The 24,305-nt window shown below is 37.0% G+C and overlaps 1 long non-coding RNA gene across 1 annotated transcript; it reads left to right on the top strand.

Annotated features, from left to right (window-relative positions):
* Positions 1 to 20,199: 20,199 nt before the first annotated feature.
* On the top strand, positions 20,200 to 20,909 carry LOC120263744. The gene is made up of 3 exons (XR_005537122.1): positions 20,200 to 20,379; positions 20,477 to 20,640; positions 20,726 to 20,909. It is a non-coding gene; the product is annotated as an uncharacterized LOC120263744 (long non-coding RNA).
* Positions 20,910 to 24,305: the final 3,396 nt, after the last annotated feature.

Below are 24,305 nucleotides of genomic sequence, written 5' to 3'. Positions count from 1 at the left end.
ATTCAACAACAAATTAGAAGAAGCGAACGACAAAAGAAACCTTCTGGTCGGTGGAATGAAGAAGCTGGATTCATACCTATTCCACCCAGATCTTCAAAGAAAAAAGTCCCTGTCGATCCTAGAGACGGTACGCATAATTCTATTAATGCAGCTACTTTTTCTTCATGGACTGATTCACAATTCTTTAATTATAGCAATGCATGTGGTGTTAAGTTTCTAGGTTCCCCGAACCATAAGTTTAAATGCTTAGCTAAGGTTCGTTACCTAGAATCTTCTAGAGCTGATTCTTCTAATTCTCCAACCGGATCTCCTTCGAGATCAGATAGCTAGAACCTTTTTTTATGATTATTCTATGTTGGAATGTAAGGGGACTTGGCAGACCCTCTAAACGCCATTTAGTTAAAGACATTATTATTTCCTCTCGTGCAGACATTGTTTGTTTGCAAGAATCCAAACTTCAAGAAATTCATAATTCCACTTGGAGATCGATTGGTGGATCGAAATTTAAATCTTTTGATTATCTTCCTGCCATTGGAACCGCTGGTGGCATTATTGTTGCTTGGGATTGTTCCCAGGTCAAGGGCACATTAATTCACAAAGGGACATTCTCTATTACATTGGAATTCACAAATCTCTCCCTTGATACTAAATGGGCTTGCACTAGTGTTTATGGTCCTAATGCTAGCTCTTTTAGAAATGTTTTTTGGAATGAACTCCGCACAATTAGGAATATACATGATTTACCTTGGATTATTTGTGGAGATTTTAACACTTCTTTCACTTTGAATGATAAAAACAAAGGAGATCCTAATTCTAGAGAAATTGCTAATTCCCAACAGCTATTAGGTGATCTCAATCTTATTGATCCACCGCTACACGGCCGTAATTTCACTTGGACTAATGGTCAGTCGGACCCTATTTGGGTCAGACTTGACAGATTTCTATACTCTCATGATTGGTCACTTTTATTTCCCAGAATCATTCAAAGTTCTCTTCCAAGAATCGGCTCTGATCACTCTCCTATATATCTGGATTTTGGCAACCATTACTCTCGACCTAGAATTTTTAGATTTGAAAAATCTTGGTATTCCAACGATCTTTTTGAGAATTTAATTCAAAGTTGGTGGTTGGATCATAATCCTGTTGGATGTGGGGCTTATGTCATCTCTAAAAAATTCGCTTACTTAAAATCTAAGCTTCGTATTTGGGCAAAAGAAAATTTTGGTGCTTCTAATGTTCGTAAAAAATGTTTAATTGCTGAATTAAATTCACTTGACACCTTGCATGAAAGAAGGCCTCTTTCGGCTGATGAATTTACTCGTTTTACCCTCATTCAGTCTGATCTACTCTCTCTTTTACAACAAGAGGAAATCTACTGGAAACAGCGTTCTAGAATTACTTGGCTTAAAGAGGGTGATGCAAATACCAAATTTTTTCACCTATTTGCTAATGGCAGGAAAAATAAAAACTTTATACCAAGAATTCGTAGTAATGGGATTTGGATCGAAGGTAATAAAGAAATTGGAAAAGTCTTCACTGATCACTTCAAAACCCTGATTGGCACTCCGATCTCAAATCGATTTTTACTCAACTGGCATCACCTTTTTAATTTCAAAGATAGAGTTGATCTAACTTCGTTAGAACTTCCTTTCTCTTCTGTTGAAATTAGAAATGCTGTGTTCGACCTCAATGCTGATAAGGCACCTGGTCCTGATGGTTTTCCAATATTCTTTTTTCAAAAACATTGGAATCTTATTCAAAGTGATATTCTAAAAATTTGCAGCGATTTCTATGATGGATCCATCAACTTTGAAAGACTTAACTGGATTCATATTGCTCTCATTGCCAAAACAAATTCTCCTTCTGAGGTTACTGAATTTAGACCCATCAGTCTTATCAATTCAACTTGTAAAATTATTTCTAAAGTTCTTGCCTCTCGATTGAGTCAAAAGATTGGTTCATTAGTTGATACTTCTCAGTCTGGATTCATTAAGGGAAGATGTATTGCAGACAACATTATTGCTGCTCAAGAAGTGATTTTTCAATATTCAAAAAAAAGAAAAAAAACTTGGCTATGCTTTTTAAAGTTGATTTTGCTAAAAGCTTTTTGACTCTTTAGACTGGAATTTTTCTTCTTGAGATTCTTGAAGCTAGGGGTTTTTGGCAATCATTTGGATTACATGGATACAAACCATTTTAACTTCTGCCAAAACTCAGTTCCTTATTAACGGTACTACTCAAGGCTATATTCGCTGTAAAAGAGGACTGAGACAGGGTGATCCTCTTTCACCCCTCCTTTTCGCCTTAGCGGCTGATACTCTTAGTGCCATGTTCTATCACGCAATCAAGTCTAAAGTTCTGATTGGAGTGCAACTTGATCATTCCAACAGCATCTGCCATTTACAATATGCTGATGATCTTATTATCTTCTCTGCTGGCGGTCATGAAGATCTTAAAATTATTAAATTAATTCTTTATCTTTTTGAAGGCAGCTCTGGTCTTTCAATCAACTACTCAAAAAGCTGTCTATTTTCCACCAATTTTGGTTACCAACCGGCCACCCCCTCTGCTAGAATACTTAATTGTAACAGAGATTGTCTTCCAATTACATACCTGGGGGTTCCCCTTTCTGGTAGACGTCCCAGAAGAATAGATTGGACTAAGTTGATTGAATCTGTTCGTGTTAGACTCACATCCTGGAAAGCAATTTATCTTTCTTTGGGGGGTCGCTTAACTCTTATCAACTCTGTGTTGTCCTCTATTCCAGTCTATTGGATGTCTGTCTTCAAACTTCCTATCTGGGTTATTCATGAAATTGACAAAATCAGGAGAGATTTTCTTTGGAAAGGTCCTGGTCTGGGATCTAAAGGAATAAGTTTAATTGCTTGGAAAAGAATCTGTCACCCCCGAAGCTTGGGTGGTTGGGGCATCCTTGATCTTCAAGAGTTTAATAAAGCTTTGCTTGGAAAATGGTGGTGGAAATTTATTACTACTTCTGATTCCTGTTGGTCTACGATAATTAAAGCTAATTATTTTAACAGAGACTCTCCAAACTTCTTATATTCACATCCACCAAGAAATAAGTCTTTTTTCTGGGCAGGAATCAATCCCATACTTCATTCATTTCGCTCCTGCTTAATCAAAATCATTGGTAATGGAGAAAATACGTTATTTTGGCATGACAGATGGTTGGATGGCCAATCTCCCAAAAATCTTTGGGAATCTCTCTTCCTGGACTGTCATGATCCTTGGATTACTTTAAAACAATTTTTTCACGCTCTTAATTCTCAGGGTAATCCATTTAGATCTGCCACTGCACATGTTGTTGCTAGTTTTACTAATTTTTTTTCGGTTTGTTTTAATGATCATGAAGACTCCTACTCCTGGTCTTTAGAAAAAAATGGTTCCTTCACTGTAAAATCCTTTTATAACTTCTTAATTGATGGAGGAATTCGTTCCCAGCTTTATTCCAACTTCTGGAAAATTAAATCCCCCAGCAAAATCACTCTATTCTGTTGGCTTGCCTGGGAGGATAAAATTTTAACACTTGAGAATCTTTTTAAAAAAGGTTGTAATCCTTTTGCCACTGATACATGTATTCTATGTTATAATAACTCAGAATCAGTGGATCATCTTTTCTTAAACTGCGACATATCTGTTCGCATTTGGTCCTTCTTCAAATGTTCACTTAGATCTGAAACTTTACCTTCTTCAGTTTCAAATATCTGGACCTGCTGGATTCCTTCCATAAACTCTATTCACAGGAATTTATGGGATCTCTGTTCCAGAGCCATCTTCTGGAACATTTGGCTGGAACGCAACAATCGTATTTTTAACCAAAAATGCGCACCTTTTTCTGCTATAATTCTTAAAACTGCTTATATGATTCTTTCTTGGATTTCTGCAGATTCTGAATCTCATCAACAAGAAGCCTCTGAAGGTGTTCAGAAGATAAAGCGCTCCTTAAACTTTTTGCGCTCCAGACCCGCTGACTTCACCGACGATATGGCGTCCAACTCGACTCAGGAGTAATTCGCTACCGCTGTCCCTGAGCTGGCCTCTGTCTCCTGATGGCTGACTTCGCCGGCTTCAGATTTCCCTGCCTTTTTCCTTTTATTTTTTCTATGTTCCTTATTTTCCTCATCTCTGGTGAGGATAACTGTTTACTTTTTCCTCTATTTGTTCTGCTTGTTATTTTCTCACTTGTACTTTATTTTCCCAGTTTATTTCTTCATTAATAAATTCGTGGTTTATCCACTTTATTCAAAAAAAAAAAAATAGTTTGACTGCATGGTGTTTTTATTGTAGGAATTTTTCAACTTTGGGTTGTTATTAGTAATGTCAGATTGTGGAACTTGTGTTTTTTTAAAATTGGGGTTTTTCTTATTTCTAGAACTCAGTATGCTGTAACAAATTTTGTTTAGTCATCTTTTAATCTTTTTGTTTCCTGATTGTATGTAATGAGAAATGCTGATAATGGTGATTTCCCTTGTTTTGTTATGTGATTTTTTTCCTTGATTTAGTTCACTGGATATGTGATGAATCCCTCTTGATATGCCATCTCTGTCTTTCTTCTATTATTTTTTAATTAATTAATTAATTAATTAATTAATTTTTTATGGTTCACTCATCGTTGGGAGTCATATTTAGTGTTATTTTGTGTAGAGAAAATCTGTTGTTAATTGAAGATCGTTGTAGAAGTGTTCTATATCCCTAGTCCATATATTTCTCTGTTTTGATATACTTGTTTGATTTTAGTAGCCCAGGAATAGTTGGTTGTGTTTTAGTTGGATTGAAAATTTTGATGAAATCCATTGCCTCTTTTATTGTGCATAAAGGGATTTGGGTATAACTTTGTGGAGTGAAGTTCAAATTTTATATCTGTCTTTCATATTCTTGTTTGCTAGGTGATGAGATGTGTTGGTTTTGTAAGTTTACTTCCTAGAATTTTCCAATCCGTTAGTTTCATGCTTGAGAATGTGCAGGGTGACTACTATTGCTAGCTAACTGTTTACCTCACTAAAGTTATTACTAAATACTCTTGTTATAAATCATAATTCGTACTTGATATCATTGATTTTCATTTGTTTGTTTCTTTTGTTAAGATAGGTGATAACTTGTTTGGCTCACGTAGTAGTTTGCTTCTGTTATTCAGGGAAATTGGAACTTCTCACTACAGACTGTTGATATACATCAGAATTCAATTGGTGTCATTCCATTTCATTCGTTTGTCTTTTCCTCTTGTTAAGATAGGTGATTATTTGTTTGCCTCACATTGTGGTTTGCTTCAGTTATTAAGTTGGAGAACAAACAGGAAATGGGAACTTTTCTTTAGCATTATTAGAATGGTTTTTCTTAGAATTATGGTGGTCCCTGTTAAGACTTTATGGAAAATGTGTCTCAGAATTTGTCTTGCTCTTGTTATTATTATTGTTGTTGTTGTTGTTGTTGTTGTTGTCGTTGTCACTGTTAAGACTTTATGGAAAATGTGTCTCAGAATTTGGCTTACTCTTATTATTGTTGTTGTTGTTTATCTATTTATATATTTTTGGCTTCTTCGACCTTACCTAGTTGAGGATTTCTCTTTTTCAAATATTTCAATGGAAAGAATTTTTTATTTCAAATTTTTGAAAATCTAATGTTTTCTGATTTTATTTGATTTAAAGGGTCTAATGGTAAAATTTTGAAAACGTTTTTATTTTTATTTGATTTAACTTGGACCAACGAATCCCATAACCTTATTTTTTATCTAATGGTTTTTTTTTTTTTGATGGTTTGCTCTGTTTGAGTTGGTTTTGAGATGGACTAGGGTTTAATTTTTATGAGCTTACTCGGTTTGATAGTCGTAAATGATGGAGATGTATAAAATTAGTGTTTTTTGTGGTGGTTGTGCTATTTTATTAGGTCTTGGGTCGCTCGTACGAGTTTGGAATTGAAGAACTAATTGTTTTCTGTTTATAAGCTTGAGATTGGGCTTTTTTTAGACTGGCCTTATTTTTAGAAGAGATTAAGTGTGGAAAGTTGTGATATTTATGGATGGTGTTGATAAGATGAGAATGTTATGTTTGTAATTTTCCAACCGTGAAAATGATTAGACTTCTTCTAAATTCTAATGAAGGCTTTCTTGTGGTTGGTTGGAATTTGAGTGTTGTTATGTTTGTAAATTGTAGTTTTGATGTAAGTCAAGATATTATATTTCTCATTAGAGATTCTGTTAGACCAGTATAAGAAATCCGTCCAGCTGTAAGATTTAGACTTTACTAGGACATTAATTTTTCATCTGTTCTTATTTTTCTAGAACTAGAAACTTTTCTAACTCATGATTAAGCTTCCAAATAAATAAATATGGAGTCATCTACATTGGAATAAAGTGTCAGTAGTACAATTTTTTTTTTTTTTACTCTTTGAATAAAATGTTTTTTTTCTTGGTCATAGTGTTCATAAGGTCATATTTTAGCACCTAATTTTATTTTGAATTAGTTGTGAATGTTTGCTAATAAAAGGCTAAAAATAAAGAAAAAATAGGTATTAAGACAATTGCATGTGCATTTACATCACTTGTTATAAATAAACCAGCTAGTTAATTTTTAGTTGAACTGAGAGGGGCCTAATAATATTGAATATTTATAAAAGATATTAAATTTTATCATGTGAAATATTTTTCTTTGATAACATTATTATATTATATATGAAGTAAGATGAATACTACTTTCTTCACGTAATTTTTTGTCCTCCTTTGTCCAAAAAAAAGTCAAGATGTATTAATTTTTTTTTTATCTTACTTCACATGATGTCCTATGTATTCAATATTATCAGGTCCTCCATTTCACATGATTTTTTTTTGATGAAGTGGATAAACCACAATTTATTAAAAAAATTTCACATGATTTTTATAAAGAATATTCACATGAAAATGGTAGAGATGAAGATATTATGTCATTAATCATGTAGAGAACCTTCATCCTTGTCAATAAAATATATGTTTTTGAAGATTTTTGGAGAAATTAATTGGTGAAAAGAATCATGTTCATGAACGGGTCAATGTATTGAGTGAGTCTTAATGATGTTTAGTCTGTGTTGGTGTTCTGAACGACGTGTCTTAGCAGTTGGTGACAAAAGTTTTTGTCTAGATAGTTATATGCTGAGTTGTACCATGATTTAACTTTCATGTAGCAACTGACTTTTTGCAAGCGCTATCTTAGAAATCAACTTTTGCTATGGTTAATTCAAGCTGTCTTGTTTGTCAAAGGATTAATTTGTTTCCTATAGAGTTGCTCATTCATTGATTTTTATGTTATGAGAAAGCTTTCTTAGAGGGGTTGGGACTCTTGTGAAGCTTGTCAAACAGTCAATGTGTAGCTCTCTAACTATTGTGGTTGGTGCCAATGGAATTGATTGTTTCTACTTTGGAATTGTACTATTGTAGTGAGGGAGAACTTGAGAAATGCAAAAAAAGAGTTTGCCAAAACTGAAGATGATCTAAATCCCTGCACAGTGTGGGACAAATTATAGTAGAAGTTCTCCAGCCACTCGAGAATGAATGTTGTAAGTATTCTGTCTCTTCCTTAAAATGTGAATTACTTTTCAAAATTCTTTTGAATATGTAGCTTGTTCGAAGACAAATTATGAAAAGAGGCCAATTTATGAATTTTCTAGGGAGACATGTGACTTCACATTTTTCAAATCATTTTATGATAAATTTTGCTGACTCTTGTGGATTTTCCTTCACAGATGACTTGTTTGGCATTACAATGTTTTTGCAAAATCATGAATTAGATTAACCGGGAACTGCAATTATTTCAATATGTTGTCCTTGTTCATTTGTATTTCAATGTGCATGATCATATTTTTAAATGGTTATTTTCTCATGTCTAGTGATAGTCATGACTACCACTTAGTTTTTGTTTTTTAGTTTATATATTTTGAATGTTCTGGTTCCAGGTTGATCTAGTTGTTTATAACATTCTCCATGAAGATCTTGGCAATGTTAGCTACTCTACTGTGGGTGGCTTGTCTGATAAGATTCAAGAAGACGAAGCACTACATCCATCGATGAGAGTGGTTGGAGGAAGAATGGGCAACGACGATGGCGGTCAACTGGGAGAGGTGACCAGTAGGGGAAGAAGTGCCAGATTACTGTATTGTTTCTTGAAACCCTAACCCTAAAGATGTAATGTGTTCCATGGCAAGTTTTTATGTGAAGATAGATGCTCTGATTTTTAGTGATGGTTGGTGTGTTCTCTGTTTCCATTCCCTTAATTAATTTTTGTTTTATTTTACTTGATTAGGAATGTTAGTTTGATCCTCCTACTTATGCAAAATTTGATGATCTGATTTAAATTATCTGTGTGTGATCCATGCTATCTGTTTGTTTCCATGCGCACAATAAATTGCATGTCAAGGATAGAATAAGGAGTGAAGGAGTGAATCTAGATGAAGAGGAAGAACAAATCTCAAAGGTATATAGTCTGAGAGAAAGCCAGCAGTTCTTACACGCTATCTTGGGAGACCTGGCCTGGTCCAGTACTTTCTCAAGGTACGAAAGGGAGAACATTGCACTTTTGGCTTGGAAGACAAGTACCTGAGATTACTAGTTAATTTTAAAACATCTTTGTTGTTATTCCAATGTTATTTTCTCTAGTTGTTTTCATTTTTTTATGATATCTAGTTTTGTAAATTTAATCCATGATGTGAGTTTTGTATAAAGGAAAAAAATTAAAATAACCGTTCTCCTTAAGTTTGCATAATGTGTTCCATGGCAAGTTTTTATGTGAAGATTGATGCTCTGATTCTTAGTGATGGTTGGTGTGTTCTCTGTTTCCATTCCCTTAATTAATTTTTGCTTTATTTTACTTGATTAGGAATGTTAGTTTGATCCTCCTACTTATGCAAAATTTGATGTTCTGATTTAAATTATCTGTGCGTGATCCATGCTATCTGTTTGTTTCGATGCGCACAAGAAATTGCATGTCAAGGATAGAATAAGGAGTGAAGGAGTGAATCTAGTTGAAGAGGAAGAACAAATCTCAAAGGTATATAGTCTGAGAGAAAGCTAGCAGTTCTTACACGTTATCTTGGGAGACCTGGCTTGGTCCAGTACTTTCTCAAGGTACGAAAGGGAGAACATTGCACTTTTGGCTTGGAAGACAAGTACCTGAGATTACCAGTTAATTTTAAAACATCTTTGTTGTTGTTCCAATGTTATTTTCTCTAGTTGTTGTCATTTTTTTTTATGATATCTAGTTTTGTAAATTTAATCCATGATGTGAGTTTTGTATAAAGGAAAAAAAATTTAAATAACCGTTCTCCTTAAGTTTGCGTAAGGTCTTGCATGGCAAGTTTTTATGTGAAGATTGATGCTCTGATTCTTAGTGATGGTTGGTGTGTTCTCTGTTTCCTTTCCCTTAATTAATTTTTGTTTTATTTTACTTGATTAGGAATGTTAGTTTGATCCTCCTACTTATGCAAAATTTGATGCTCTGATTTAAATTATCTGTGTGTGATCCATGCTATCTGTTTGTTTCCATGCACACAATAAATGGCATGTGTGTTTGTTTCCACTCTCTCTGAACACCTGTTTGAAATCAAGATATTCTCTGAAAAGCAGCACCTTAATGTGTTTGGATGAAAAACATAACAGGTTTGTCTATGCAGTTGGTGGCATTTGAGAGAGCTGTTGGTTTGAGATCATCAGAGTTTATCTTTAGAGGACGCCGCTATTAGTAGGCGTTAACAGTTCATAGATACTATCAAGAACCAAATTTCTCGTGTGGAGAAGGCGTTGAGTGATTTGCATATCAAAGGAGAGAAGCATCCGTTTTGGTTGGTGCAATTAGAAAAGGAAGAAAGAGATGATCATGTGGTCTTTCTTTTAGCAGATAACAGGACATTGCATGAGACTAAGGTTGGAAAACATGTGAAGTATGTGGAAGAGGTGTTACCAGCTCGAGTAGAGATGCCAAATGGTCAAAAGACGACTTCCTATTTTCTTGATGTGGATTCTAGGAAGATTTTAATTGCTGATTTTGAAGATGCAAAACCTATGCCATGTAGTCGGCCGTCTAGTCTTCGTGGTTTCATAAGGAATGTTGGATCAGCAACGAGATCAAACTGGTTCAGGAACAGCTTCTGGAAAGTAAAGAGTGAACTGGATCACCAGTCAAGACCAGGAGCCATTGATTTGAGAGGAATTAGTCGGTTTGCACAGGTAACGTGTTCTAAATCATTGTACCCTTGTGTTATTTTCTACTCTTGTGATTGTGAGTTTTGCTATTGTTACTGGTTTAAGGGTTAATTTTACTGAGGTGAACCGTGAAAGTGTTCTGATTTAAGGAGGGTTAATTTTAAGGCGTTGAACAGTGAAAGGGTTCTGATTTAAGGGTTAGTTTTTCTTGCTTAATTTTCACTTGTTTTTGAAGCTATATATGTATTTGATTTTGCATTGAGATTTACTATTTATTGTTTCATGCGAGTATACAAAGATTTTTATTCGCATACTAGTGATGGAGATCGTATTGTGGAGTTACTTGTAAACCTAATAACCAAAATAAGTGGTTTGATATGCGGGCTTGGTGATGATCAATTAGTTCTGTAGATTTGAGTTTTATTTATTTATTTATTTGGCCATGGGGATTTATTTGGAGATTTATTGAGTTTATGTGTTAGTGATGCGTGTTAGATACATGTATATATGTGTATGTATATCCTGAGTATAGACTATGTACACTATATGTACTTGTACACTTCATCATCTATTTATACATGAGCTTGTCCATTGAGATCAATGGTTCAAGCATTTCTCTCTTCCTCTCACTCTCTAACATGGTATCAGACTAGCCTAGGTTGCAGTGGTGTCGAACCCCGCCACTCCTCCGGCGATCCTTCTCCGGCGACCGCCGCCGTTCGTTCGGTCGTGCTCTTTTTCCGACCACGCCTGCCGCACTGCCGCACCGCGACCCGCGCGCTCACGCGCGCTCACGCCTCGCCACGGCGCCTGCGCGCTGCATCCCGCGCCCTGCCCGCGAGCTGCTCGCCGCGCCGCGCCCGCGACCTGCTGCGCGCACCGCGAGCGCTGCGCCCAGCGCGCGCTGCGCACGCGCCGCGCCGCGCCCGCGCCCATGCACGCTGCGCCCGCGCCACGCACCGCGCCGCGCCGCGCCGCGCGCCGTGCCTGCGCCCGCCGCGCCGCGCCGCCCAGCCCGCGCCCGCGCCCAGCGCAGCGCGCCGCGCCCGCGACGCGCGCCCGCGCCCGCGCCGCCCGCGCCCGCGCTCACGCGCCCAGCGACGCGCCAGCGCCAGCGCGCGCGCGGCCAGCGCGCCAGCGCCCGCGCCGCAGCAGCGCTCGCGCCCGCGCGCCAGCGCTGCGCCCGCGCAGCGCTAGCGCCGCACTGCGCCCGCGCTGCGCTGCGCTGCGCCCGTGGCGCGCCGCGCCTCGCTCGCCCCGGCGCGCTACGCCCCGATCGCCGCGGATCTCTGCAGCGCTGCCCGGATACGGTCGCCCGACCAGATCCTCATTTTCAGCCTTGCTTTATGTTTTTAATTGGTTGGCTTTGGTTTTATTCTCTTGTTTGAGAATTATTTTTTTTATTTTTTTTTTTTTTTTTTTTTTTGTTTTTGTAATTTAATTTCAGCATTCAAAATATGGTCTATCGGACTCGGTGGAGTTCTTCACGATGTCCGTCACCGCGATATCTCCCACTTTCGGATGTGGTGCTTGATGGCACCAATTATATTCCATGGCGGCTTACTCTCAAGCCCATTCTTGATGGCATTCGTGTTCTTTCCCATGTTGGCGGTACTTCTCACGCTCCAGCGGCTCCGAGCGATCAGCGATTACGCCATTCTCAAAGCTTATGAGCAACGACTTGAGAAGTGGATTGTCGATGATTCTCGACGCGGATGATTATTTGTCGGTTGTTACCATTGATATTCGCACCCATATTGCGAGATCTACCCTACGCTGCGTGCGATGTGGAGCTACTGGGCGTCGTTCGCGTGGTTCGGTCGAGCGCGGATCTATACCTTATATCGAGGCCCTTGACACTCTGCATCAAGGGAGGATCGTTGATCACTACTATAGTAGATTACGTGGGTTATGGCGCGGATTGATGCCCTCACACCCTCTCAGCTGCCCCTACCCACCTTTGCTCGGCTCCTTACTTGTCTTGATGAGGCATGCACGCTCGCCCGTCGCCATGAGGAGTCACGAGCGTATGTGCCGCGTTCATTATGCGTCTACGTCCACGAGTTTGAAAGTCGACCGGGCCCGGGCTGTTACATGCCCTACCACACACTCCTTAGATGAGGCATTCACTATTGTTCGTCTTGAGGGAGACTCGTCTCGGGCTTCCTTCCAGGGCGGTGCACTTGCGCTACTCGTCCTCCTGCTCCTTCACCCGGCTACTCCGTCCTCTTCTACTTTTTGTTGCTTCTCGGTCTTCTCGGTCGAAGAAGACTATGACTTACCACTATTGTGGCAATGTGGGACACCCTGAGCGTGATTTGCTGGGAAGAAGCGGCGAGGCCTTCCCCGCATGACTTCATCACCGACTCCTCCACTCCCTTCCCACACCTCCTTCTCGAGGGCCTTTTCGACGCTCGACCTCCCCTGTCTCTCTCTCTCCGCCGATCGGCGGCAGCTATTGGTGATGCTCGTCGGTTCAGTCGATCGCATCCGGGCGACATCTCTCTCAGTCGAGCGACGTTCGGCTCGAGTTACTCCACCCACTCGGGTAGTTCACGTCCTCTTTGGCTTCTTGACTACGGTGCTAGCTTTCACATGACACATGATGCCACTCATCTTCACCATTCTCATCCTTCTTCCCTTCATACTCGTGTTCGCATTGCTGATGGCACACTTTTACCTGTCTCTTCCACTGGTCATCTCTCCACTAGTGCTTTCTCTGTCCCTTACGTATCTCATGTCCCTCATCTATCCATGAACCTTATGTTTCATTAGTCAACTCACTGATTATGATCTGTCGGTCATTTTTGAGCCCGGACCTCATGTCGTGTGTCAGGATCACGATGGAGGCGGTGATTGGGCTGCGCCGCCATAGTGGAGTATATCTTGTTGGATTCCCTTACGTCTTCCCTCTTCAGACAGGTCTGCTTCTCATTGTTATGCTGCTACTATATCACATCATCTGTGGCATCATCGTCTTGGTCATTTGTGTCAGTCTCGTATGTCTTCTCTTGTCAGTCAGGGTGTCCTAGGAGCGAGTCTCTCCTCCTTCGATGTTGTTTGTTTTTGGGTCGTAAACTTGGCAAAGCGATTCTGAGCGTCCTATCCATTGAGTCGGTCTCAAACTAGGTGCCCCTTTTTGACCTCATTCACTCGATGTTTGGGGTCCCTGCTCCTTTTGTATCTAAAGGTGGCAATCGATATTATGTTATTTTTTTATTGATGATCACACCACGATTTACAGGTTTTATCTTATGCATCATCGTGAGTCGACTTTTTATCTATATATCGCTCTTTTACTACTATGGTGCACACTCAGTTCTCTGCCTCTATCAAGACCTTTAGGTCTGATTCTGGCGGAGAATACACCTCCCATGCTTTTCGTACCCATTTGTCTTCTGAGGGCACCTTGCCTCAACTATCCTGTCCTGGGGCTCATCCTCAGAATGGGGTCGCTGAGCGCAAGCACCGCCACATTTTAGAGACAGCTCGAGCTCTCCTGCTTGGTGCATCTCTTCCTCCTCACTTCTGGGCTGATGCTGTTCACACTGCCGTCTACCTTATTAATCTGCAACCATCATCCCATCTTCAGGGTCGTAGTCCCGGTGAGTCCCTACATGGAACTCCCCCTCGCTATGATCACCTTCGTGCTTTTGGTTGTCGTTGCTTTGTCTTACTCTCACCTCGGGAGCGGACAAAACTCACCACCCAGTCAGTTCTTTGTGTTTTTCTGGGGTATAGTCTTGAACACAAAGGTTATCGTTGTTATGACCCAGTCACTCGTCGCTTTCGCATCTCTCGAGATGTCATATTTGATGAGACTACTCCTTTTTATGCTTCCCCCCCTTCTACTACATCTACTTCTCCCACTGTTCCTCTTTCCTTCCTTTTTCCTCTCTCATCCACTGAGGATACTCCCCCAGCTTCCACTACTTCTCTACCACGTCCTCCTTCTCCAGAGCTTCTCTCTCATTCATCCCCTATTCCATCCCCTTCCTTATCTGTCGATTCCTCCTTACTTCCTTCGGTTTATCCTCCTATACGTTATACTTATCATCGTCGGGAACCTGCAGCATCTTCACCTCCGGCGGTCCTCTCTGACACTTCTTCTACTGGTGATCCTGATCCTGAGGTACCCTCTCACACTTACATTCTACGTGATCGATCCACTTTACATCCTCCTAACCGTTATGCTACTGCTAGCACTAGTGTTTCAGATGTCCATGAGGCGGTACCTACGGAGGCGGATGCAGGTCACTGCGTGGCGTACTGCCATGGCTGAGGAGCTTGATGCATTGTCTCAGACTCATACTTGGGATTTAGTTCCCCTTCCTTCTCATGCTACTCCGATTACATGCCGCTGGATTTACAGGGTGAAGACTCGTTCTGATGGGTCTCTCGAGCGCTATAAGGCGCGCTTGGTTGCTCGTGGTTTTCAGCGGGGAGCATGGTCGTGACTATGAGGAGACCTTTGCCCCTAGCCCACATGCATCATGCACGTACGTTGATTCTTTATTGCGGGTCGCTGAGAGTGGACCCTACATCAGCTTGATGTGAAGAATGCGTTTCTTCATGGTGACTTAAAGGAGGAAGTTTATATGACTCCTCCTCCTGGTCTTCGGGTGCCTCCAGGGACTGTTTGTCGACTTCGCCGTGCTCTTTATGGTCTTAAACAGGCTCCACGGGCCTGGTTTGAGCGATTCAGTACTGTTATTGAGGCGGCTGGTTTCACTTCGAGCATCCATGATTCGGCAGTCTTTGTTCATTCTTCACATCGCGGCCGTACTATTCTTCTCCTCTATGTGGATGACATGATTCTTACTGGAGATGATCCTGCTCACATTGCCTTTGTGAAGCAGAAACTCTGTGAGACATTCTTGATGACCGATTTGGGTCCGCTTCGTTACTTCTTGGGTATTGAGATCACTTCTCAGTCTGATGGCTACCGTCTTACTCAGCAGCGATATACTCTTGACCTTCTTGCTCGCTCGGCTTGGTGATACTCGCCTTCTTTGCTACACCCATGGAGCTTCACTTGCAGCTCCGAGCTTCTGATGGGACTCCTTTACCTGATCCCTCTCGATATCGACATCTTGTTGGCAGCTTGGTTTACTTGGCTGTCACTCGTCCTGACATTTCTCATGCAGTCCATATTCTGAGTCAGTTTGTTGCAGCTCCTACTTCTGTTCATTATGCACACCTTCTCCGAGTACTGCGCTATCTTCGTGGTACTGCATCTCGTGGTCTGTTCTATTCACGACATTCCACTCTTCAGCTACAGGCCTATTCCGATGCTACTTGGGCTAGTTCCCACGATGATCGTTTCTACATCACTTTGATTCCTGTATCTTTCTTGGATCTTCTCTCATTGTTTGGAAGACTAGAAAGCATGACATCTGATAGCCAAGTCCGATCTTGGTCGAGGTTCGTGCTTTAGCTTCTCTTGTTCGGGAGGTACTTTGGCTCGAGAATGACACGAATGACTCGATCGAGTGTTAAAAGCGGCTCGAATCATTCAAGACCCAGATTCGGTTGGGGGACTGCAGCGGTGAGCGAGTGAAAGGATGAGTGTTGGGACTGCGAGGTTCCGATTTTTCAGATTGGCGGATTCTGAGTTCGGTTTTCCTTCGGTATTTTTTTGGAATAATTATTTTTATTTTTACATCATGCATGTTATGACACATCGGTTTCTTTCTAGTTGGTCAGTCCAGCACAAGTATAATTTGCAAAACAATACAAATAATGCCATAGTTATAAGTTTGGTCCAAATCCAAATCAAGATTTCTCAAAATAAACTATTATTAACTATATATATAAACGTAATATGTTAAAAAAATTTTGACGGTATTTGATTACGGACTTGGGAGATGTATGGTAAATATGTTACTGTATGTAACATAGAGATGTATTGCATAGTTGAATATTTAGAAACTCTTCTATAGGAGAAGTGACAATTTGTAACCTTTTTTTCCTGCATCCATGTTGTAGGTAGTTGCAGCAGCTCAAGCTTGAAAGCACAATGAGAAAAAGGGTAAGCTATGGTGATTCTCTAATTATTGATCCATGGGTAAGAGTTATAAAGGTCGGCTACCTGGTGAGTTTTTGTATCTTTTTCTTCTAGTGGTGCAGTGTGCATATGTTTTTATAATGCTGATTTAAGGATGTGGCTCACCAATACAATTATAAATGGTTCCTGAAAGAAACTTGACAATGCTACATGCTAAGTTTGTTGTCTCGAGGACAAATTCTTACTTCTTGGCTTTCCTTGGAAGACGAAAATTTAAAAGTCAGACCAATTAAATTACAACGTTTTTCCTTTTTTTTGAGATAGTTGATTAGATAGTAAAGTGAGAGCTGTCCTTGAGCATTTATTCAAATGAGGGCAGGTCATGAGCCTTCTAAATAATGATCAATCCAAAGGTATGCACTTCACAGTATGCTGCTTTCTTTGTTGATAAAAGATTATTGTGGATACCATTTATGATTTGTGATCAGTAACACTTTTTCCATCTTGCATTGATGCATCATGTGCATTTGTTTTTTTCTTGTTGTCTTTCACATTTGTTGTTTCCCAAGTCTAGAACTTCCGATAGCATAATTCATGTTTCTTTCACGACTTTTGCCTTGTCAGATCGTCTTTCTACTGGAATAGCCATCGCTGATATTGATTTATTAAATATTGCCTCTGGTGAGGACTAGGATGCTGATTTCAGAGTTAATTCTAAATCGACATCTTTTTCTTGAACATGTGAATGGTTTTCCACTGTCCTCATAATCAATATACTTATTTTTTAATTGCATCAAAAGCTAGGCACTTGGCAAAAAGCTTTGTGTTTGTGAAATTCCATGTAAGGGCTTGTTGATGCAATATATAGTGATGAGATCTATTGCAGCCATTGATGTTAGTGAAGTTCCTAGTAGATCAGAGCAAGTATGTCTAGAACTATGTTGAATGCTGGAAACAAAAGAGTAAGACATTTTATTTATGACATCAATAAAAAATAGATGGGGAAATACTCATAAATTTATGAGCTGTGACTTGAGTTACAAATTAAGCTAGTGATACTACATTGGTTAGCAGCAATCAGGGCTTCAGTTCAACCATGATCTCATCCAAACCAAACCTCTATTGCTCTTGGATAGTCGCTATGTGTCCTGGAACAATAGTACACCCCTACATTGGTCAAAACTCAACCACAAGTCCTAACATCAAAGCAATGACAAACCAAACAATTGTATCACAATTATCCGAATTTTGTGTTCGTTAACTTGGCTATCTAATATTAGTCTATTACCTGTGTTATGCTTAGCTAGAGGAATTGCACAAACATTTAGATTGCTAGGACAAATTGATGGATTATTAGAAGTGGTCAATTTGCTAATGTATGGGATTTTCCCTTTATAAATAGTTGTACCATATGGGATTTTGCCAAGGTGTTTCCTCCCAAGTCTGTGATCTTGAAAGAAAATTGGTTTGTAGTTACCAGTAAGCATCAATGGCTTAAGTTTATATTGCTTTATATTATATGATCTAGATTTTTATTTTTGTTTGTGAAGGATTTGTTAGTTCATGTTATGGGTTTAATTGGATTTGGTATTGGAGCTAGTCTGGCCATTGTGTTTGTTAAAAGCAATTAGAAAGTGGTATTTTGGTACAATTTCACCATTGTGAAGGAATTGCTGGTTAATGTTATGGTTTTCATTAGATTTGCCATTGAAGGTGATCTGGCCACTCTGTCTGTTAAGAGTAGTTAGAACATGGTATTTTGTTTGGAGAATGTGGGTGGGCGGGTGGGAAATTCGCATGCTTGGTGCCGGGTATTTTTGAAAATAGTTCTATTTTCATGTCGCATAAAAAAGTTGTCAAAGTTTGTGTATTTTGATGTCTTGTTATTTATTTTCAAATCAGTTTCTGGGGGTTTTAGAAACTTAGTTAACCTTGTTTAAATTTATTTGAGAACTTTGATTATCTTGTTTCTATTGGCAATAGGAATTGTTGATAATGGTGGTTACCATAGATATGTAACTTGGTTTTTGCTTTTTTTTTTAAACAAGCATCTATTAGCATGCTATTAATGTTGTTTTATTTTACATCATACATGTTAACAACGCATCGGTTTCTAGTTGGTCCAGCACAACTATAATTTGCAAAACAATAAAAATAATGCCATATTTATAAGTTTGGTCCAAATCCAAATCAAGATTTCTTAAAATAAACTATTAACTATATAAATGGAATATGTTAAATATTTTTTGACAGTATTTTTATATATGTACTCTGAAAATTATTCATCTAGTTATAAGTATGGTCTTGCGATTGGGTGATCAGATTATTTTCCTTCTTGGTTTATTAATGCGATTGGAGAGATTATTATATGTTGGATTAAGTATTGGATAATTTTTTGAGATCGAATTTAGGCTACTAGAATCACATAAAATTTGAGAGTTTACCTCAGGAGCATTATACCTTTTCAAAGAGTCTCTGCAAAATCCCTCTGATCCCTTTTATTTGCTTTTGATGTCCAAAGACACCTTACAGAAACAGATAATTTGAACACAGTTGAGATTAAACTACAAATTGCTTGAGAGATAGGAAAAGATAATAATTACAGTTCTTGTTCGGTCTAACTTACACCGACATAAAAATAACAATCAAATTTACTGCATAGACATTCATTACCTTAGAAAGGAAAACACCTCAATCTGATAACTAGAATTCTTCAATTCCAAGCCGGTAACAATTAGAAAGTTGCCAAGAACCCAGGAATTGAGCTGCTTATGGGTTCTGATTGCATTTGCTAGAATATGCCAACAACAGTTCTTACCATTTGGGGGTTATATTTTGGTTTTTTAAAAAATTGGCTTACTGATGCCATTGCAGTGAAATGGTTTGGATCTTCTATCGTCTGTTTTGGTGATCATATGACTTTCGGTTTGATTGATTGGCTTATTGGGGATTAACACTTAATTCTGCATTTAATTTTGATTGATTTGCTATATGAATAGTTTCTGAATATAAAAAACACATCTTTTGTGATGCTTATTATGCCTTTCAGTTTGGTACTTAGTTTTGCTTCACAAATGATTTGCTTCAATCTCTGGTAGAATTTCAGTTTGGTACATAGTTTTGTTAGAACTTGTCTTTTCTTTTATCTAGAAAGAGGGTTTGCATAACACTTAACATAATTTGACCACAAGCTTTTTGTATTTTTTCAGTTTATTGGTGCTATTGTTGACTTTTTTCTCCAATTGGTCAGGTTTTGCCTTTTTCTGTTTTTTTCTGGTTGATTCTTTTTTTTCTGAGTGTCTGGTTTTGGTGCTTCAATTTGTTGAAAGGATCTTCTGATGCAAAATCTGTGATTGGAGTGTGTGAAAGCTGCAGGTTGGATTTATTTTCTTCTGTTGTCAATTAGAAAGCTGAGTTTTGAAGTATGGATTGAGTGTTGTCTATCTGCTTTATATTTTTGAGCATTGTGTATATATGATCTAGATAATTTGTGTTTATGAAGGGTTTTTTGCTGCTATTATTGTTTTAATCAAATGTGATCATGAAGTTAATCTGTCCATCTAGTTTCTCAGCTTGGCAGAAAGGATCATTGATGGGTGTGTGGACACATTAGTAATGAGTGTTAGTAAAAACTCATGATGCATGCATCACGTGCCAAACTTTGGTTAGATTTTCCAACTAAATAACATGCTTCAAGTGCTTCATGTAATTTTCAACATCATAATCAACAAAACAAAGACGCTTGCAAATATTAATTATAGATAATAGCATCCATATATAGTTTAAAAATAAAAGGACTTAGCATCTGAATGCCACTGCTCACATGGGTATCCCACAAACTAAAGACAAAATCCCTTTCAACCCATCTTTTTCCTATAAACATCTCAAGAAATCAAGCAGCAGAGAAGATCAGTGATGGAAACGAAGACCATAGAGATCTTCTCTTCTTTCCTTTTTATTGTATTGAACTTCGTAATCTTGTACTTACTCTACTTAGTTTGGCTGAAAACTGAAAACAATCGTAGGAAGATGAGACAATAAGGAATCTATGGCCCCTTTCCTTCCTCTTTCTTTTCTGGAAACATTGAAGATATGAACAAGTTCATGCAGGAGGAGAAGAGCCCAACAGGGCCGGTATCACATGATTACTCTATCTCTCCACATCTTGATCACTGGAGGAAGAATTATGGTATATATATATCATTAATATATATATATATATATATATATATCCCCCATGATAAATAATTAATAAGCAGGGTTAATATTTTTTGTATAATTTGCAGGGCCAGTGTATATGTACGCTATGGGAAATGCACCTATAAATATAATGCATGTAGAAAGCTTCTGTAGAAAGTTTCTGTTGCGACCATTCTTGTGATTGGGTGATCAGCTTCTGTTGGAGATGTAGAAAGATTCTAGATTGAAATTTCTTCAATGAGCTTCTGAGGTTTTTTTTTTCTTTTCTTTTCTAGGTTTGAGGTATTGGATAATTTGGAGATCAAATTCAGGCTACTTTACTTTTCTTTTCTCAGGTACTATCATGCCGATTGGAGAAGTATTAGTGGTGGATGTTTTGATAAGTTTGGATTGATCTCTGATGTTGCTTATAATTAATCATTTGATTTTAATTGACATATATATTCTTTTTGGGAATTTGTGTTGTTTATGAAGGATTTGTTTGTTGATATTATTGATTAAATCAAATTTCGTTGTGAAGTTAATCTGTTTTCTCAGCTTGGTGGAGAAGAGCAATGATGGTTGCCTGGACAATTGGTAATGAGTGTCTGTCAGTAATTTTTCAAAGATTTTTTTGTGGTCTGCAGTATTAACTTCTAATTGGCGGCTCTTTGCCCCATTGTGCTCAATTGATGGTGCTCTGATCAGGAATCAATCTTCTTGATCAGGGGGTTTTGCATCACTTCAAACTTTAACTTGTTCTGATTTATGTTTGCTATATTGGCCAGTATGATTTTGTTGCATTTATTGTTGGTATTTTGCAACGATTTCGTTTTGTTTATTGTTGGTTTTTTGGAACTTCAGGGTTGTAGCCATGCATGGGGCCAAAATTAATCTGTGTATCTTTTGGCTCTTAGAATCTGGGGTTTATTACTACCGGAAAAAGGGTTATATGCCACTAAACAAACCATGGTTTCTTATTTTGGCTTATTTATTTTTAGTATTTTCAATTTTCAGGTTTGTAGTTATCAATGAAGCAGAAGTAGGTGAACTAAAGTTCTGGCAAAGAGTTTCTTCTTTTCCAAAGGGGGTTTGATATTGCTACAAAATATCGAGTTTATCTTAGTGATAATTTTTCTATTGTGATATATATATATATATATATATATTGTAGTCATTTTGGAATTTGTAGTTGAAGGCCATTCATGGTGCTTGTTTACTGCCGGAACTCCCTTGTCTCAGAACCAGTGTCTCCCAAAGTGGGTTTCATATCACTAAAGAAAATATTATCTCAGTACAAAGAACAATTCTCGATTTGATGTATTTACTGTGGATATTTTTGACTGGTTTCTTGAGCTTGTGTTCTATTGGAATTTAAGGTTTATTAGTTCTAGAATTTGATATCTTCTGAAAGGGGTCCATATCACTGAACAAAGCTTGATTTCTTTGCAGTGAACTTTTTTTTCTTTTTTTGATGTATTTATCATTGTTGGTATTTTGAACTTTAGGTATCTAGTTCTCTCTGAGGTAGAAAGTTGGTCTTTGGAGGTTGTGTTCTACCAAAATCTGGGGTTTGTTAATTCTTAAACTTGGTATCTGTTGATCTACTATTCAACTTGTGGAGTTTGTGCTATTTGGGAATTTGGCTATTGTTTGAAAACAGTAACTGTTGATCTAATATATTATTGTAACCAATTGCTTTTATTAATTTTTAAGTATATGGTTTTCTTTTTTCTATGAAATGAGAATTGTTTAGCAATGGTTGTTGCTTGTATAATTAATTTGCTAATTACAATTTTTTTTTTTAAGTCATTTGGATTCTAATGATCATCATTTAATATGTTTAATATATTTTGTATTTTTGAACTTTGAGGATGTTGTCATTAATAAATAAGAAATAGAGAGCTCCTCTTTAATATTATTGCAAACGAGGTTTCTATATCAATAAATAAAACATGAACTTCGGATTGCTCTTGAATATTATTGCAAAGAAGGTTTTGCATTTAATAGTTTAATATATTTTTGTATTTTTTTTTAAAAAAAATTCATACTATGTATACTAACTTGTGAAAAACTAAAATCGTAAGTCATGTAATGGTAATTATTTATTAAAAAAAAGTTATTTCAAAAAATAAATGACTCACCAGAGTCATAATTAAAAAAACCTCAGACATCCATCTAGGTTGCCAATTTAAGATGGGTTATATCAGATTGATTGTACAACTGATCCAATCAAATATTTGGATTGGTTTAGATGCCGGGTTACTAAGTAGGTCAATTCAGGTTTAATAAATACATGTAGTTATTAAATAAATCATCTTTTGAAATTTTAGAAACTAAATAATTTTCTAAATATGGTCTATTAGAAAAATTAAAAGGATAAAACATAATATTATTTTATAATTATATTAATTAATGTAAAATAAAACTCATGTTATTAAGGTCTAAATACATTTATTTTTTTGAAGAATTATTTACGAGATAATTGTAGAATATATATCTTTAAGTATGGATTGTTTATGTATAGTGTTAACATAATTTTTATTTGACTGGAAACATAGTACTATGTGGTTGGAAAATAAAATTACTATGTTTCTTTAATATATAATCTTATATTATTATTATTATTTTACTAAAATACCCTCAAATATATGCCAAATATATCAAAAATTCATACGATTTTCATGTAAATATTAAAATTATTTAATAATAAATATTTGCTATTATTAAAAAGGTACATTTTTAATTTAAAAATGTTTGGTTTTTTATTAATATTAATAATTAATAATTCAAACTTAAATATTTAAATAAATATAAATTTTGTCTCCAACTTAATTTTTTAAAAAATAATAAAAAATGTTTTTTTAATTTCCAACCAAATAATTCAATGGAAAGATTTTTATTTTTAAATTTTTTAAATTTTGATATTTTGTGATTTTATTGGATTTAAAGATATAATGGAAAAAATAAATGGGAAAATATTAACAAAATTTAATTTTAAATTTTTAAAATATTGGTCATGTCATCATATTTTAACTTTATTTTTCAAATACGTTGAGGGTGGCACTGGGTAGGGAGAGCTTTATATATATATATATATATATATATATATATGTATGAGGATCATCCTGCCAGCGTTCACGATTAAGTGTCGTGAGCGTTGATATAGGCCGTTAGTTTCAATCCAGCGGTTGTCTACCGATCATGAGCGAGTAGCACTGTGCACTATTCATAAAGCCGCGATGAAAAAGTGAGATCTGTGATGTTTTAATCCGAACCAGTCAGATCAATCCGACCGCGATGGCGAGATCGATCGCGATCGTCGATCACTATTAAAGTTCGTCAGCGTCATCTGCGGACGCTCTCGAGCGTCCGCGGATGATGTTAACTGATATAATATATATATATATATATATATATATATATATATATATATATACATATATATTGTTTTCAATAGCTATTTGAATTTTTATTTTATCTCATTAGTTTAATTAAAAATTTTATGTTTAATAAAATTTGGATAATGTGTATCTAATTAATTTAGTACTGCAAGGTGTTTTTTTGAAATATCAGTGATTATGTTGCACATCATACAAAATGTCCCATTCTCATTGTGAAGCCAACTAAAGAAGATCATTAATTAAAGATAAGAATGAGTAGCTTGTGTTTGTAAACTAATGAAGTTATGATCATTTTTATTTATTTATTTATTATTTTTATGAAAACACAATCTGACATGCAGTTGTTCGTGTCAAATTAAAAATATATAATAAAATTTAAACTAAGATGATCTTGCATTTGGGGTAGTTATTAGTTTGATCCTAAAAATTTTATTTTATTTTATTCTTCTCTTGTAAACTACTTTAAATATTTGCTATTATTTTTTTTAAAGGCACATTTTTAATTTTCAAATATTTAAAATATTAATTTTTT

Source organism: Dioscorea cayenensis, chromosome 6 (genome assembly GCF_009730915.1).
Source record: "Dioscorea cayenensis subsp. rotundata cultivar TDr96_F1 chromosome 6, TDr96_F1_v2_PseudoChromosome.rev07_lg8_w22 25.fasta, whole genome shotgun sequence".
Classification (NCBI taxonomy): Eukaryota; Viridiplantae; Streptophyta; class Magnoliopsida; order Dioscoreales; family Dioscoreaceae; genus Dioscorea; species Dioscorea cayenensis.
Note: the sequence above shows the minus strand (reverse complement) of the source record. Positions and strands in the feature narration are given on the sequence as shown.